Source organism: Oncorhynchus clarkii, chromosome 6 (assembly GCF_045791955.1).
Source record: "Oncorhynchus clarkii lewisi isolate Uvic-CL-2024 chromosome 6, UVic_Ocla_1.0, whole genome shotgun sequence".
NCBI lineage: Eukaryota > Metazoa > Chordata > Actinopteri > Salmoniformes > Salmonidae > Oncorhynchus > Oncorhynchus clarkii.
In genome coordinates, this window is record NC_092152.1 from 60,391,781 (window position 1) to 60,409,397 (window position 17,617).

A 17,617-nucleotide genomic window follows, 5' to 3' on the forward strand; every position below is an offset into this window, starting at 1 on the left:
TCCTGTGTCAGACAAAACTCTGCACCAAAAGTTTATCAGCCTCATTTACAAATGTATGCCTTTGTGACCAAATAATTCCCCATTAGCAAAAATACTAGAAGCAGAACTAAATAAATTATTCAAAGATTCACTGTTCTTAATGGTTAAAAAAGAAATACAACCGTCTTCATGACCACATGACTGAGTAAAGAAAAATAAGTTGATTAAAAAGTGCCATGCATCAGTTTGAAAACATGTGGTGGTAAGGTTTTTCTCTAGCATTTGTGTGTCACTGAGTTTGACTGGTTTGTGTGGTTAGAATCTGCACGTCAAAAGCAGAGAAACCATTTGAGTGGGCCACCAGATGTACCATCACAATGGGATTCACATGAATACAGCCTCTCCCCCTAACCTATTGATTCCCATACAATTTCCCCTGGAGGAAATTAGAACGTTAGATGTGCAAAATGAAAGAAACAAATGTAATCAATGACACTCCATTTCTTATTATAATGACAAATAAAATCTAAAATGAGAAATGGGAGAAAATAATTTGCATACCTATACAATTTTAATGCATCCAGGATGGAAGCAAAGACCACATTATACCACAGTACATAGCCTGCATCCCTCTTCCACAAGAAGTAAACAAACTACTGATGATGATCCGCGGGGGGTATTTTTGTTTCATAATTCATATGAGACATATTTCCTTCCATGGGTAATTCTGAAGCTCGGAAGATCGCTGGAACAAAGCTGTGAATGCCAAAGACCACATAAAGGTTTTCAATGAGTCAACAGACTATGAGTGCAGCATCTGGTCTCCTTGTTTCACCCCAGTATGTTAAGGCGTATGATGCCCTAACAGCTTCTACAGTATGTGCTGACTGCACTTCCCCTTACATGTGTGCTAACTTCCCGATGAATTCAAAAACCTTTGTCTCGCCAACTCCCTCTCCTGTGAAATATAGGTTGACTTAATCGTTTTTTTTCTATCAATAAAACGATATTACATTCTCCAGACAATTCCTATTCGGCCTCTGGCTGGAGCATTTTATTTAAACTTTTATTTAAACCTTATGACCCCTTCTGAGGAAGAGGGTGACCAAAGGATTGAGACAACTGGGAGCAGACCCTGATTATTCCCTCTCCATGGAATTGTCTAACGGTAGGATTGACAGTATTAGTATACATTGCCAAAGCTTTTAAGACCACATATATCCCAGTTATAGCGTGGAGGCCTTAGGGCTCTGTTTTGTCTTACTGTCCTCCAGCTGTGACTGATAAGATGACACCTGGTCTAGTGTAGCTTGTGTTTGGCCTATCTCAAAGTGATCTTGGATTCCCCAAGGAAGACAGGCCTACATCACACAGACACATTAAATCCAGTATTTTTTTGTGAAAGGTGCTGAGAGGGGAGCCTGGCTGACTGGCAGGGTGCTAACAGACTGATGAGGGATAATACCAAGTGAAGAAGCCTCAGCTCAGACAGAACAGGCTGATAGGGCTGCGGCTGAGCTCAGAGAGGAAGGGAGGCCTGAGATTAAGAGTGAAGAAAAAGCAGGAAAAGCAGCCAACATGTGCTCAGCATATGTGGGAACTCCTTCAAGACTGTTGGAAAAGCATTCCAGGTGAAGCTAGTTGAGAGAATGCCAAGAGTGTGCAAATCAGTCATGAAGGCATAGGGTGGCTTCTTTGAAGAATCTACAATCTAAAATATAATTAGATTTGTTTAACACTTTTTTGGTTACTACGTGATTACATATGTGTCATTTCATAGTTTTGATGACTTCACTACTTTTCTACAATGTAGAAAATAGTACAAATAAAGAAAAGCCCTTGAATGAGTAGGTATGTCCAAATTTTTGACTGGTACTGTACTTCCCCAGAGTAAGATGAACTCATGGATACCATTTTATGTTTCTGTGTGCAATTTGAAGAAAGTTGCTAACAAGTGTTAGCGCAATGAACGGAAGTCTAGTGTAACTCCAAGCATGCTAGTAGAGACCATAGATTTCCAGTCATTGTACTAAGGCTAGTTAGCATTGGCTCGTGAAACTACCTCTAACTTCCTTCATACTGGATGCAGAGACATAAAAATGCTATCCAGGACTCTGGGGAAGTAGAGGGCCAAAATCCCAAAGTATCCCTTTAATGGGTACCTATCTCTGGGCCACCCACGTCAGCCACTTAACCCATGTAGTAACCATTTCTGTCCTGCTGTAAAACCCCCAAGAAACAAAGGCCATGGAAAGATTGCCAAACCGCTTTCAATTACCTACAATATAATCTCAATACTTAAAATGATTCTCAGAAGAAAAGTTTTAAAGTAGCAGTTATAAAGAAATCCCTAGAATTCTGACTGAAGTTTGCAGAAAGGTAGAGGTAGTGAGGTAGCAGGTGGACAACACTAAGTAGAGCCAGGCAGCCTGAGATACAATGGGATAAGTTTCACAATCCTTTATTACAGACAGTGTGACATTTACAGTCCTACTCTGAGTGGGGAAGAGGCCGGACACAGCTCTTGGCCTTCACTTTATTACAAGCAGCATCTCCACAATATACACTCACCGGAGAGTTTATTAGACACATCATCCCGTTCACAAAAACGGATCACTCCTACAGACAGTGAGTCACGTGGCCATGGCTTGCTTTATCAAGCAGGCAGACAGGCATCGAGGCATTCAGTTACTGTTCAATTGAAAATTAGAATGAGGACAACAAGTGACCTAAGTGACTTTGAGCATGGTATGATTGTCGGTGTCAGGCGCGTAAGGATCCAGTATTTTAGAAACAACCGCCCTCCTGCACTTTCATGCAAGACAGTGTCTAGGGATTACAGAGAATGGTGCGACAAACAAAAAACATCCAATAAGCGGCAGTCCTGTGGGCGAAAACAGCTTGTTGATGAGAGAGGTCGAAGAATAATGGAAAGAATCATGCAAGCGGGCTACAAACAGACAAATAACAGCGCAGTACAACAGTGGTGTGCAGAAGGGCATCTCGGAACGCACAACACGTAGGACCTTGTCACAGATGGACAATTTCAGCAGACGACCACACCGGGTTCCACTCCTATCAGCTTTAAAACAAGAAGAAGCGGCTCCAGTGGGCACGCGATCACCAACACTGGACAATTGAGGAGTGGAAAAACATAGCCTGGAACAAGACAGTGAGTTCAGTTTACTTGAGTGGCCAGCGCAGGACCCAGACCTCAACCCAGTAGAGCATCTTTGGGATGAGATCGAACGGGCTGCTCGCACCATGAATGTACCGCCATCCAATCTGCAGCAACTGTGTGATGCCATCACGTCAGCATGGACCAACATCCCTACGGATCGTTTGCGACACCTTGTAGAATGCCTGTTCTGGAGGCAAAGGGGGGTCCGACCTGGTACGATGGATGTACCTAATAAACTGGCACAATGCAGAAAATAAGGACAGCGAAAATGAAAAGGCCTATTGAAATATGTTGCCGCTTACAGTCTTGATCTATCAAGCTTCCAATCAATTTCATATGTTTTATTGTGGCAGCGTAGCCTAGTGGATCGAGTGTTGGACTAGTAAGTGAAAGGTTGCAAGTTCAGATCTCTGAGCTAACAAGGTAAAAATCTGTCGTTCTGCCCCTGAACAAGGCAGTTAACCCACTGTACCTAGGCTGTCAATGAAAATATTACTATGTTACTATCAAAACCCTTCTTTCCCCAGAAAAACACATTATCAATCCTAGCTACCTCCCATGGAGTAGCCCAAAAAGTGGGAGGAAATAAGACCCTTTTCAAAGTGTCTTCAGACAGTATGGGAGTACTTGTCCAAATATAAGCCAGCAAGTAGTTTGCTCTTTGCATCTCATTCCAAATGACATACAAACGGATGCAAAAGAACCAGACACTGTGAAACACTGTTATTTCCACCTGCCATTTTCTGTTACTTTGCTAAATTCAGCTAATTTCACAGGCTGCTGAAGCAACTGATACACATTCAAAGATGGAATATGCATCCGTGATTAACATGGGCTCTTTTCATATCTACAGACACAACTTTCAAATAGCTACACATCAACAGAAAATTGAACAACAAGCAGGTTGTGATTCTCAGTTCACTTTCATTCTTTCTTTCAGGATCGTCTAAGACGTATGATTAGACTATTTAACGAAGAGTGCACATCACTGAGAAGTTGAATTGCCCCGAATCTCACACTGCCAATAGGCACAGCAAATGATAAAAGGAAGAGAGCTAGAGTAAGCATTAGCTGATTATGCAAATGTATCACCATATGCCAGCAAATAATGAATGAACCTAGTGCACTTAGCACTCTGATTGCAGACTACAGGTGATTTATAAATCAAAAAGATGTTATCTTAGCATTAGAGCAAGGGGGATGATGGGCTGCACATTTAGTGCCTGTGTATTCCATCTTAGTGGTTCCTTTAAACAGAAACACTTTCCCCTTGTCCTCTTTATGTTTAGGTGCTTTCTGTTGTTGACTGGGTTGGTGTGTGGGCAACAAGCAAATAGGGTTATTGCAGATGTAGAGTGGGTGTAATGGAGCCTGTCATTGCTAATCAATTCCTCCTCCACCCCTTACAGGGCTAAAAAGGAAAGTAAATGTTGAGGTTGATTACAAGGTGCACCTCCGAGATGCTTAAGATTATTGTTTTCAACCAGGGGTCTGCATTTATACTTCGGTCTTAGGTCAACGCAACAGTGTTTTCTGTATATGTTTAGCGGTAAGCATTTCCATAGTAAACCGAGATCATAATCCTCTGAGTAATAGTATCTTATTAAAAAGGTCAAAAGCAAGCTAATTGCTTTTGTTCAGCAAGCTAATTTATGTGCTCCTTCCATCGCTCCCCTCAGTGCCCTTGCTTATTGAACTTACAGTACAATGGCATTAGATGTCAAGTGCAAAGTCCTATCAGAAATACTCAGAACACATCTGCTAATGCCTTGGAGCAACAGTGAAGAAAAGCACCATGCAGTGACTGTCAGTTGTCCGTGAAAAACAAACAAAGACAATACCCAACAAACAGCATATAAACTTTTTTCGTCTTTGAAATGGAAAAGATATGCACCTCTGCTCTCAGGAAAGTAGGGCTAAGAAGGTCTCCTAAGGCCTGGGAAAGAACTCAGCCATATTACCATACATACAGTATATTGAAGCCAAATCCCTTATGGACTGTGTTTTATTTTTAAAGGTCAGCTTGGCCATAGCTCTTATCAAAGCAGTTTCTTTCGATTATGCCATGAAAAATCTCATTTAGGAATCAAGTTTGCACAGACAATACAGGACTTATTGCATACATTCATATATTTGAATTTTTATTCAAGGACTAGCGGTGGTATGCAAGCAGAGTAAACTAAGCAAAAAAAAGAAACATCATTTTTTCAGGACCCTGTCTTTCAAAGATAATCCAAATAACTTAACAGATCTTCATTGTAAAGGGTCACTGTTTCCCATGCTTGTTCAATGAACCATAAACTAATAATGAACATGCACCTGTGGAACGGTCGTTAAGACGCTAACAGCTGACAGATGGTAGACAATTAAGGTCACAGTTATGAAAACTTAGGACACTAAAGAGGCCTTTCTACTGACTCTGAAAAACACAAAAATAAATATATATATTTATTTAATTATTTAACCTTTATTTAACCAGGTAGGCTAGTTGAGAACAAGTTCTCATTTGCAACTGCGACCTGGCCAAGATAAAGCGTAGCAATTCGACACATACAACAACACAGAGTTACACATGGAATAAACAAAACATACAGTCAATAATACAGTAGAACAAAAGAAAACAAAAAGTCTATATACAATGAGTGCAAATTAGGTAAGTTAAGGAAATAAATAGGCCATGGTGGCGAAGTAATTACAATATAGCAATTAAACACTGGAATGGTAGATCGGCTGAAGATGAATGTGCAGGTAGAGATACTGGGGTGCAAAGGAGCAAAATAATTAAATAAACAAATACCAGTATGGGGATGAGGTAGTTAGATAGATGGGCTGTTTACAGATGGGCTATGTACAGGCTGCGAGCTGCTCTGACAGCTGGTGTTTAAAGCTAGTGAGGGAGATGTGAGACTCCAGCTTCAGAGATTTTTGCAATTTGTTCCAGTCATGGGCAACAGAGAACTGGAAGGAAAGACGACCAAAGGAGGAATTGGCTTTGGGGGTGACCAGTGAGATATACCTGCTGGGGCGCGTGCTACGAGTGGGTGCTGCTATGGTGACCAGTGAGCTGAGATAAGGCGGGGCTTTACCTAGCAGAGACTTGTAGATAACCTGAAGCCAGTGGGTTTGACGACGAGTATGAAGCGAGGGCTAACCAACGAGAGCGTACAGGTCACAATGGTGGGTAGTGTATGGGGCTTTGGTGACAAAACGGATGGCACTGTGATAGACTGCATCCAGTTTGCCCAGATTCCCTGCTCATCTGCTTGAACGTGCCTTAGGCATGCTGCAAGGAGGCATGAGGACTGCAGATGTGACCAGGGCAATAAATTGCAATGTCCGTACTGTGAGATGCCTAAGACAGCGCTACAGGGAGACAGGATAGACAGCTGATCGTCCTCGCAGTGGCAGACCACGTGTAACAACACCTGCACAGGATCGGTACATCTGAACATCACACCTGTGAGACAGATACAGGATGGCAACAACAACTGCCCGAGTTACACCAGGAACGCACAGTCCCTACATCAGTGCTCAGCCTGTCCACAATAGGCTGAGAGAGGCTGGACTGAGGGCTTGCAGGTCCTCACCAGACATCACAGGCAACAACGTCGCTTATGGGCACAAACCCACCATCAATGGACCAGACAGAACTGGCAAAAAGTGTTCTTCACTGACGAGGTTTTGTCTCACCAGAGGTGATGGTTGGATTTGCGTTCATCGTCAAAGGAATAAGCATTACACCGAGGTCTGTACTCTGGAGCAGGATCGATTTGGAGGTGGAGGGTCTGGTCATGGTCTGGGGCGCTGTGTCACACCATCATCGGACTGAGCTTGTTGTCATTGCAGGCAATCTCAACGTTGTGCGTTACAGGGAAGACATCCTCCTCCCTCATGTGGAATCCTTCCTGCAGAACGAGCAGCCATACTGCTTGTTCTGTGTGTGATTTCCTGCAAGTCAAGAATGTCAGTGTTCTGCCATGGCCAGCGAAGAGCCCGAATCTCAATCCCATTGAGCACGCCTGGGACCTGTTGGATCGATGCATGAGGGAAGGGGCCATTCCCCCCCAGAAATGTCCGGGAACTTGCAGGTGCCTTGGTGGAAGAGTGGGGTAACATCTCACAGCAAGAACTGGCAAATCTGGTGCAGTCAATGAGGAGGAGATGCACTGCAGTTCTTAATGCAGCTGGTGGCCACACCAGATACTGACTGTTACTTTTTATTTTGACCCCCCCCCCCCCCCCCCCCCCCTTGGTTAAGGGACACATTCTTTTATTTCTGTTAGTCACATGTCTGTGGAACTTGTTGAATCAGTTGTTGAATCTTGTTATGTTCATACAAATATTTACAAATGTTGAGTTTGCTGAAAATAAACACAGTTGACACAGTGAGAGGACAATTATTTTTTTGCTGAGTTTATATAAGAGAATATTGTCACTGTCTATTGTTTGTTTCTTGAAAGACAAAAAATAGCTGTAGGGACTTCAGCTGTGGTACAGATGTACATACAGTGCATTCGGAAAGTATTCAGACTCCCTCCTTTTTCCACACTTTGTTATGGTACAGCCTTGTTCTAAATTCAATTAAATTACATTTTTTCCTATCAATCTATTTATTTTTTTCCTATCAATCTGCACACAATACCCCAAAATGACAAAGTGAAAACAGGTTTTTAGATTTTTATGCACATAAAAAAATTATAATACAGAATTACCTTATTTACACAAGTATTCAGACCCTTTGCTATGAGACTCGAAATTGAGCTCAGGTGCATCCTGTTTCCATTGATCATCCTTGATATGTTTCTACAACTTGATTGGAGTCCACCTATTGTACATGCAATTGATTGGACATGATTTGGAAAGGCACACACCTGTCTAAATAAGGTCCCACAGCTGACAGTGCATGTAAGAGCAAATACCAAGCCATGAGGTTGAAGGAATTGTACGTAGAGCTCTGAGACAGGATTGGGTTGAGGCACAGATCTGGGGAAAAGTACAAAACATGTCTGCAGCATTGAAGGTCCCCAAGAACACAGTGGCCTCAATCATTCCTAAATGGAAGAAGTTTGGAACCACCAATACTCTTCCTAGAGCTGGCCGCCCTCCAAAACTGAGTAATCGGGGGAGAAGAGCCTTGGTCAGGGAGGTGACCAAGAACCCGATGGTCACTCTGATTGAGCTCCAGAGGTCCTCTGTGGAGATGGGAGGACTCTGCAGCACTACACTACACCAATCTCTGCAGCACTACACCAATCAGGCCTTGATGGTAAAGTGGCCAGACGGAAGCCACTCCTCAGTAAAAGGCACATGACAGCCTGCTTGGAGTTTGCTAAATGGCACGTAAAGAACTCTCAGACCATGATAAACAAGATTGTCTGGTCTGATGAAACCAAGATTGAACTATTTGGATTGAATGCCAAGCACACAGCCAAGACAATGCAGGAGTGGCTTCGGGACAAGTCTCTGAAATTTCCTTGAGTGGCCCAGCCAGAACATAGACTTGAATCTGATCGAACATCTCTGGATAGACCTGAAAACAGCTGTGCAGCGACACTCCCCATCCAACCTGATAGAGCTTGAGAGGATCTGCAGAGAAGAATGGGAGAAACTCCCCAAATACAGGTGTGCCAAGCTTGTAGCGTCATACCCAAGAAGACTCGAGGCTGTAATCACTGCCAAAGGTGCTTCAACAAAGTGCTGAGTAAAGGGTCTGAATGTTTATTCATATTTTTTAAAACCTGTTTTTGCTTTGTCGTTATGGGGTATTGTGTGTAGATTCATGAGAGGGAAAATCTATTTAATCCATTTTAGAATAAGTCTGTAACGTAACAAAATGTGTAAAAAGTCAAGGGGTCTGAATAGTTTCCGAAAGCACTGTATATCCCATTACAGTATCTCCATGAGCACACTCATTCTTATGCAACAAAGAGCCTGCCAGAAATTCACATTCAGTGGGTCCTTACATGAAAGAGGGAAGATGGATGCAGCTCCAAAGAATGTTAAAAGAATGCTGATATGTTGTGGAGGATACGCTGATTGCAATGGGAGTTATACGTTAGTAGCCTTAGCCTGCCAACCGCTAGGATGTTATAGATAGATACTGTCTTCACTACTGTATGTCTATATCTATACTATATCTATCATATCCTCACCTAGCTATCGTAAGATGAATGTGCTAACTGTAAGTCTCTCGGGATAAAAGAGTCTTCTAAATGACTAGAATGTAAATGTAATCGGAAAGTCTGTTATTCGTTTTTTGAAAGTCAGGGTGAAATTCAGCCAAACCCTCTCATGACAAAAAAGCTTTCCAGTTCACAAAATGTACTCAGAGGAAATGTACAGTACACAACTTGCCATTCTCAAAGGTTATGGAATTGTTTAACTTTGTGTGACTTCGACCCCCTTTTCCCAAGTGCATGTGATCCAAAAATGTATACACACAAAAGTTACGAGGGGAAATTTGTTAGAACATCACGACAAGCACCAAGCTTAAAGAAAAGCAATGGGGTAATGCGTAATTTGATCAAAGTGTGAATTTGACATCAGAGAAAGACTATGCATGCTGCTGCCAGACATCAAATCCAGTTCAGCCAACATGTCCCCTCCAGGAAACAGTGGAAGGAAGGTTGATAAAGGCATTAGAATGTTCCTGAGAGGTCTGTTTTAATGAGTGGATAATTCAGACTGAAACGCTGGTAGTGTAAATGAGGCCCTACCTAAATCAACCCCATAATCAGTTAAGCTTCATGCAGCATTTGGCATGTTGGCCTTCAGTATGTTAAGCTTGTGCTTTTGACACGCATATGGACACAGTTTGAGCATGTGTCCACATATCCACACTCACATAGACGCTGATGCTCATACAGTATCATATACACAGCTTGTGCACAGCTTCAGAGTTGATCACCAGCAATAAGATTCTGACATATTCCCTTCTCAAAGCTACCCTTCTATACACAAGCTCTAGAGAGTATTATAACCCCTAAAGTATGTTAATCAGAAGCATTACATTAAAATACCATGTCAGAAAGCAAAACATTATTCTACGCAAGTTACTGTCATGAAAAGGTAGCCCAAGGAGAAGGGGACTATATGGCCTCAATGTTGACACCCTTTGAAATAGACATTGACTCACACATTGCCTTGCACTTATGGGTGAAGAGAGAAAATGAATACTTCATATGGCCTTCAACGAAGAGTCCTTTCAGATTACAACGTTGTACACTATAGGTGGCATGGAAGGAACATGGTGTTCTGGTCTTGTAGTATCTTAACACACTCAGGGTCAAGTCTACCAGCCCAAGTGTTCCTGTTGTTTTCAGACTGAAGAATAAGCATGTATTTTACTTGGACATTCCTACATGTGTTATGATTGTCTTATTCAGCAAGTGTGTACATAAGTTGAAATAACTTGTGTTTATATTGCTGGAACATGAAATCATGATCAATGATGCTCTTGAGCACATATGTCAGAGTCAAGGCCCGCGGGCCACATCCGGCCCGCAAGAAGGTTTTTTACGGCCCCTGGGATGATCTTGATTTATTATTAGAACCGGCCCGCAGCAAGCCGGCAGCCCGCAGATCTTTTACACGCACCAATACTACATTTCCCACAATGCAAAGGTGACGCACCGAGCAGTAGGCTGCTTCATTTCAATATTTATTGGCACAGCAGTCGTCAGCATCACAGTAAAATTAACTTTCAGATACCCATCAAAAATGGCAAAACGGAAGGTGGATACTGAGAACCGGGGGTTTCAAACAAGGTGGGAGTCGGAGTATATGTTCACGAAGGTAGCTGGAAAACCTGTGTGTCTTCTGTGTGGAGAAAGTGTGGCGGTACTGAAAGAGTATAATCTGAGACGACATTATGAAACGAAACACGCGGACAAAAACAAGAATATGGACATGGAACAAAGGCTACAAAAGGCAGAGGAATTAAAACGAGGCCTCAAATCTCGACAGGCTCTGTTCAAAAAAGCCAAATCACAAGGCCAGGCTGCTGTCAAGGCCAGTTTTATTTTGGCAGAAGAGATCGCTAAATCAGCCCGGCCATTTACGGAGGGGGATTTCATCAAAAACTGCATGATTAAAGTTTGTGACGAAGTTTGCCCAGAAAAAAGGCAACTCTTTTTAAATGTGAGTCTGAGCAGAAACACCATTGCCGAGAGAGTAGACCAGTTGTCCATCAATCTAAAAGAGCAGCTTGTGAAAAAGGGAAAAGATTTTATTGCATATTCCTTGGCTGTGGATGAGAGCACCGACATTTCTGACATTGCCCAGTTGTCAATTTTCATCCGCGGAGTGGACTCCAACCTAAGCGTGACAGAGGAGTTTTTGGCTTTACGTCCTATGCATGGCACAACTACGGGGCATGATTTGTATGAAGAGGTGTCAAGATGTGTAAATGAGATGGAGCTGCCTTGGGAAAAACTCGTGGGTTTGACAACCGACGGAGCACCTGCGATGTGTGGACACAGGAGCGGACTGGTGGCGAAGATACGGGAAAAGATGCAAGAGGAAAACGCGACAGGTGAGCTGACAGCTTATCATTGTATCATACACCAGGAAGCGTTGTGCGGTAAAGCCTTGAAAATGGAGCATGTAATGAGCATCATCACGCGCACAGTTAACTTTATCAGAGCCAAAGGTTTGAATCACCGCCAGTTCAAGGCATTTCTGACGGAGTTAGAAACGGAGCATGGTGATTTGCCTTATCACACAGAGGTGCGATGGCTAAGCCAGGGAAAGGTGCTTCAAAGATGTTTCGAGCTTCGTGAGGAGATTTGTCTGTTCTTGGACAGCAAAGGGAAAGACACAACACAACTCCGAGACGAAATGTTTCTGTGTGAAATGGCTTTTCTGTGTGACATTACGAGTCATCTGAATGCAATAAACTTGCAGCTGCAGGGTCGGGATCGTGTCATCTCTGATATGTACAGTACAGTGAAGGCATTTAAAACCAAACTGACTCTGTGGGAGACGCAGATGCGGAAAGAAAATTTGAGCCACTTTCCCAGCTGCCAGACCATGAAAGAGAAGCTCTCTACCAGTGCGTTCCCGAGCACACAGTTGGCTGATAAAATAGGTATGCTTGCCGCTGACTTTCGACGCCGATTTGCTGACTTTGAAGCACAAAAAAGCAGGTTGGAACTGCTCGGTAACCCATTTGCTGTTGACGTGGAAAGCTCACCACCAAACCTCCAAATGGAGTTGATTGACCTCCAATGCAATGATGCACTGAGGGCAAAATATGCGGCAGTGGGTGCTGCGGAGTTCGCCCGTTTCCTCCCCGGCACAATGCCCCAGCTGCGCATCCAGGCTGCTCAAACGTTGTCTATGTTTGGCAGCACATACCTGTGTGAACAACTGTTTTCTTTGATGAACCTGAACAAAACATCACACAGAAGTCGACTTACTGCTGAACACCTCCACTCAATTCTGAGGATTTCTTCAGCTCAGAGCCTTACCCCGAACATTGATGAACTTGTGGAAAAGATGGGACACCACCAAGTATCACCCTCAACCTCAAACAAGTGAACATTACTGTGCAATCACATATTTAGAGTTTTTACTCAGTTCAAGTTTAAAAGTTAAAATGTAATATTTGTTTTCACTGCATGTTACTTCTCCTTAAACAAAGTGTTGTTTTTGATTAATAGATTTTTGCACTTTATTTTTTTGTATTTCAATCCAATTATATTTTAAAAATATTTCAGTTGAGTGGATGATAGAAAATTGCTATTATTGTTTTTTCTTTGAAGTAAATTTAGCCCACTTTTGCTAAAATAGAAAATATAGTCTACTGATGGTGCCTTGAATACCGGTTTCTTTCATTTAATGTTCATGTTATGGGGATATTTATATAAAGGAAATTTGTCTTTTGTGTCTGTTGAAAATTAAAGATTACTGACAGAGCCATAAGAAAATATTGCTTTATTTATCTGATCATATTGTAATATATTTGTTAGGTTTTCAGTAGGTTCAATTAGGTTCACTAGACTATATGCGTCATTTAAAAAATTTTCAATGAACATTCGAACAGTCCGGCCCTCGTCTTGTAGCTGATTTTTTTATTTGGCCCTCCGTCCATTTGACTTTGACACCCCTGCTCTTGAGGGTAAGTGACAGTGTTCTGTGCACCCACATAGTGATTTACCCATCAATAAGTAGAGTGCAACAATAAGAACAGCTTTGAATAAAATGAGCCATGGTCATACTTTCATCAGTGTCAAGCAATATTAGTACTGCATAATTCTCTAACTATTCATTAAATCTCTATAATTGTCCACCCACCAGCAATGCCGCAATTAGTGAATGAAAATAGATTCAAACACCACTATTCAAGATTATTTCTGTCCAGAATGCTTCATTAAATGAGACTTTCTGGTTATTCTACTACCTGACTATTACTATCTTCATTCGTCCTCAAAGTCACTGTAAATATCCGTCTGAAGAAAAGTGCAAGGCTAAGGTTCAACCAGCAATGCCGTAATACCTTCCTTTCATGTCCCATTGCTTGTGAGATAGATGGCGTGGGCATATCACGGGACTGCCTAAAAACCACCTCGCCTGACCTTAATGTCTGTCACATGACCTGAATGACATGTAAACAACAGAGATGCACAGAGAATGAAAAGAAGCCTAGTGGTAACCAAGCAGTAGACACGGAATATCTACTGTCTTGGATTGTGAAATGGTACCCCACCATTTGTCCCACGACATGAGGATAATGATTCAAACCAATCTCTCACCCTATTAGCTGCTGATGGAGAGACACAGACGCCCCCTTTTAGCATACTATCGAACAGTGACATGTAAGCACGGGTTAAGAAGAAGTGTCACATATTCAGATAACTTGATGCCTCAGGAGGACCAAGGCCTAGGTGGCATCCACTAATAATTATCCAGGTACTGTGTGTTTAAAAGTTGTAATATTGTTATGTCAAGTCATTTATTGAGTACCTTACGATTAGAATCCATACCTAAGGACACATGGCCAAACAAGAACTTCTTGCTTTACTTCCAAAATCGATGACAATATTCAGATATTTTTTCAGCTCAAAATCAGCAAACTGCGAGCTGTTTATTTCTATTTAGCTGACGGATGTGCATTTAGTCTACATTTTAAAAAGGGCACACTTTAGCATCTTTCCTTTTTTTTTCCGAAGTAGAAAAATAACTCCTTGAAAAGCTCTAGCCGGCAGTCAAAATAACAAATGCCTTTATTCGTTGAAAATGATGGAGCCTCTTCCTCTATCGACTCACAGTAATGTGGAATTGGAATTGCACAGCGTGGAGCAGAGCAGGAAACCGGGTCCTCGTTTTTCTCCCCTCCCCAGAACTCCAAGGTGGTAACGTGACACCGAAGGTAACAGAAGCCACTGACTAGAAAGATGTTAATCCTGACAAAGTGCCACAGCATTAGCCAGAGCCTCTGTTAGATTGAATTCTCCGTCCCCTGGGACCATGGGCAACACCGGTGGTGGCGCTCCATCTTTTTGAGTGTCCCTCAGAGACTAGTGCCCGAGGTAAGCAAACTGGGCCAGCTGTCCACAGACCAACAGCACCCTCTATTGATTCCTTGAATACATGTATTTTCTTCCTCTGAGGGGTTTCAAGACTATTGCCTGTAACTGTAGTTATAGAGGTCTATTCAGTTTTGTCATTCAACTATTTAAGTATGGTCAGTCAGTCAGAAACTAAACTGATCTTTCAGTTAACTATGATTCTGAAATGTTTTTTGTTGTTGTTGTTGTTCAAAACTGATTTTAAAACGTTTGAGTAAATTTGAAATAGGCTATGGAATAAGCGATGAAACAATCTATGCAATTCTTTGATATATGTATATCTCAACTATTTTCAGCAGTCATGTCACACACCAATGCCTCAGTTGTGACTGGAGCTAAGCCTTCTCTGATGTGTCATTCACTTCTGGTTATGCTGCTCAAAAGATTTCACCATCAAGCATTATTACACTTTCATTTTTAATTCATGAATTATTGTTTCATCAAATTAAGCATTGGGAATTCATTTTGAGGGGTAAAATCACCATTAAATACAATCGATTAAATGATAAACCCTTTGATGTGCATTATTTCATTTCAATACCTTGTTAGGGCATAACACAGACCAATAATATCAGTAAAAGCATGTTCAATAAGGAGAACGTTAAATTATTATATGAATGGTTCCCACAAGAGCACATGAAGGGAAGCAGAGGAGACATTTCGCTGAGCAACAGTGCGGTGGGGGTATAGAGGGGTAGCGGGTGGGGGGGGGGGGATTATTTTCTTCTCGCAAGCAGCAATCATGAGCTGTGGACATGAATACTGAGGGTTATGTGAATACACAGTCAATGCAATGAACCAGTTACGCACGCTGTCTTCTTTAGGCTTCCTTCTCCCTATGAATAAAACCTATTGAAAACATGTTAGAATGCCTGTGAATTCTGAAATTCACATTTCACATGAATTGTTGAGTAGTTTAGCCAAATAAGATGTCCATGATCAATGCAACAAAAATGTACACTAGGCTATATCGCCTTGGTTAGAGACGCAACAAGGGGGAAAATATGTTTTGCCCCATTCAGTTTGTATTCAGTTGTAAATGATACACCAACCTGTTATCACTATAAAACTGTGACTCAGAAGTAGGCTAAACAAAAAGATTCAAACGACAGCTATCAAATAGCAACAAATACAAAACATACACATTTGAAGAAAATTAAACTGACTTTAAAAGATAATATAATAAATTATATTATGAATGCAGGACGGAGAGAAAGTGGAATATCGTCCGCATTACAATGAATACAATATACATATGATTTGGCTATTCATCCCATTCAGTTCAATTAGCTATTTAAAGACAAACACTTTCAAGGAAATGTATCCCCGTATACCCTACACTTGCAGAGAAAGTTACCGTGTAGAATATTCGTCACAAAAACCTGAAACTGGATCGATGGGCTCAAATATGTAGTATAGCCAACCCGTGTGTCAAACAAGCCGTGAATAGATGTAATTGGACCGCCAGGCTTCCGATTAGAAACAGAGGATATATGAAAAAATTAACGTCAAGAGATAATTCGATATAGGCTATGTTTACCGTCCTGATGACAATCAAAATACCCCACCAAAATAAGTCGCCTATAGCCCTAATTTACTTCATTTAAAGTGCTGGACATACAATGGACACAGTCCACTCAGACTGCGTATTAAATGTATCAAAAATGTATCTTCTGAGAGATAGGTTTTATCATTTGGAAAAGCAATGTCGGTCCAATCGCAGGACTATCACATTTTCCAGTTCAAATGACTCCAGAAATTGCACAACACAACTGTACTAAAATAAATTGACAGGACAATAACTATGGGCTAAATCCTTTACCTTGCTTGAAGTAAAACCAGACTCAATGTTGTCAGTCCACTGCTTGTCCCATTAGCAGCTCCAGACTATGACCACTTCTTTATGGCTATGAACATCCAACTCGACCGGTCCTTGCGTTATCACTCCTGGTCCAAGCGCCTCTCCTCTTGTGCGTTCCGCTGGATAAGAGAAATACCGTGGACCGTTTGAGAAGACAGTGGAACTAGACGCCTAGGGCGAGTATAGTATCATGAGAAAATGAGAATGAGTGAAGGATTAAAACCGTAGCATCCCCAACGATCAATCCGGTGTAGACGCTTAGGAGCGCACGTCCTCTCCAGCTTTCTAGTGAAACGTAACGAAGCTTGCAGATCTTAGTAGCAATGCAAACAGGATGTCTTGCCGAGGGCGCCTAAGTAGAATCACCCCCTTTTCCCTGCGATACCAGATGGAAGCAGTTTCTCATCTGTCGCACGTTCCCAGATCCAGACAGTGCAAGAGAACAGCGCGAACGGTTAGACTAGGTTAAGAAATCTTCGTCCAATCAAAACAGGCGGGTGGAAGTAAAGCCCTCACTGGGAACCGAGAGCACTCAAGGGAGATGGAGACAAAACTCATCTTCAAAATAAATGTACATCACATGAAAATAAAAACTTTCCATGAGTAAAGTGATATAGTTACAAAGTATTCAATTTCATGACAACATAGTTTTGCTTCCAATTACAGGTTAGCTTCCCTTCATTATTACCCCTACTGACCTTAACAGCCTACTGTAGGCCTATGTTGCAATGGTTGAGCCACTGTTTAATTAGGCTGTAGGGAAATACATTTTTTTTAAAGTGAAAAACATAAGCCTATAGCTGTAGCGTATGGTAACACATAATATTACATTGCTATTAGGTAATAAACCTGTAATTGCATACCATTTTAGTATTAGCTTTGTAACTGCATAGCAACATTGAGAGCTGTGGTGAAGTACACTAACATGGTGTCTCACGGCCAACGGGGTGGCATGTAGGTGCTGGACAAGTCTTTCAGATTTGATTTAAAGCCAGGTGATCGGTGTTTAGCAGTCGAAATGTATAT

The 17,617-nt window shown here is 41.8% G+C and overlaps 1 protein-coding gene across 1 annotated transcript in view; it reads right to left on the minus strand.

Moving 5' to 3' along the window:
• LOC139411365 (cadherin-11-like) overlaps window positions 1–17,027 on the minus strand; it is a 72,776-nt gene extending 55,749 nt beyond the window's left edge. Inside the window, exons 1-2 of the mRNA XM_071157644.1 lie at window positions 16,815–17,027; window positions 16,553–16,710 (exon numbers count right to left, since the gene is read on the minus strand). The gene's annotated coding sequence lies outside the window, so the exon portion shown is untranslated. The remainder of the gene's footprint in view (window positions 1–16,552; window positions 16,711–16,814) is intronic.
• Between the last annotated feature and the right edge of the window lie 590 nt (window positions 17,028–17,617).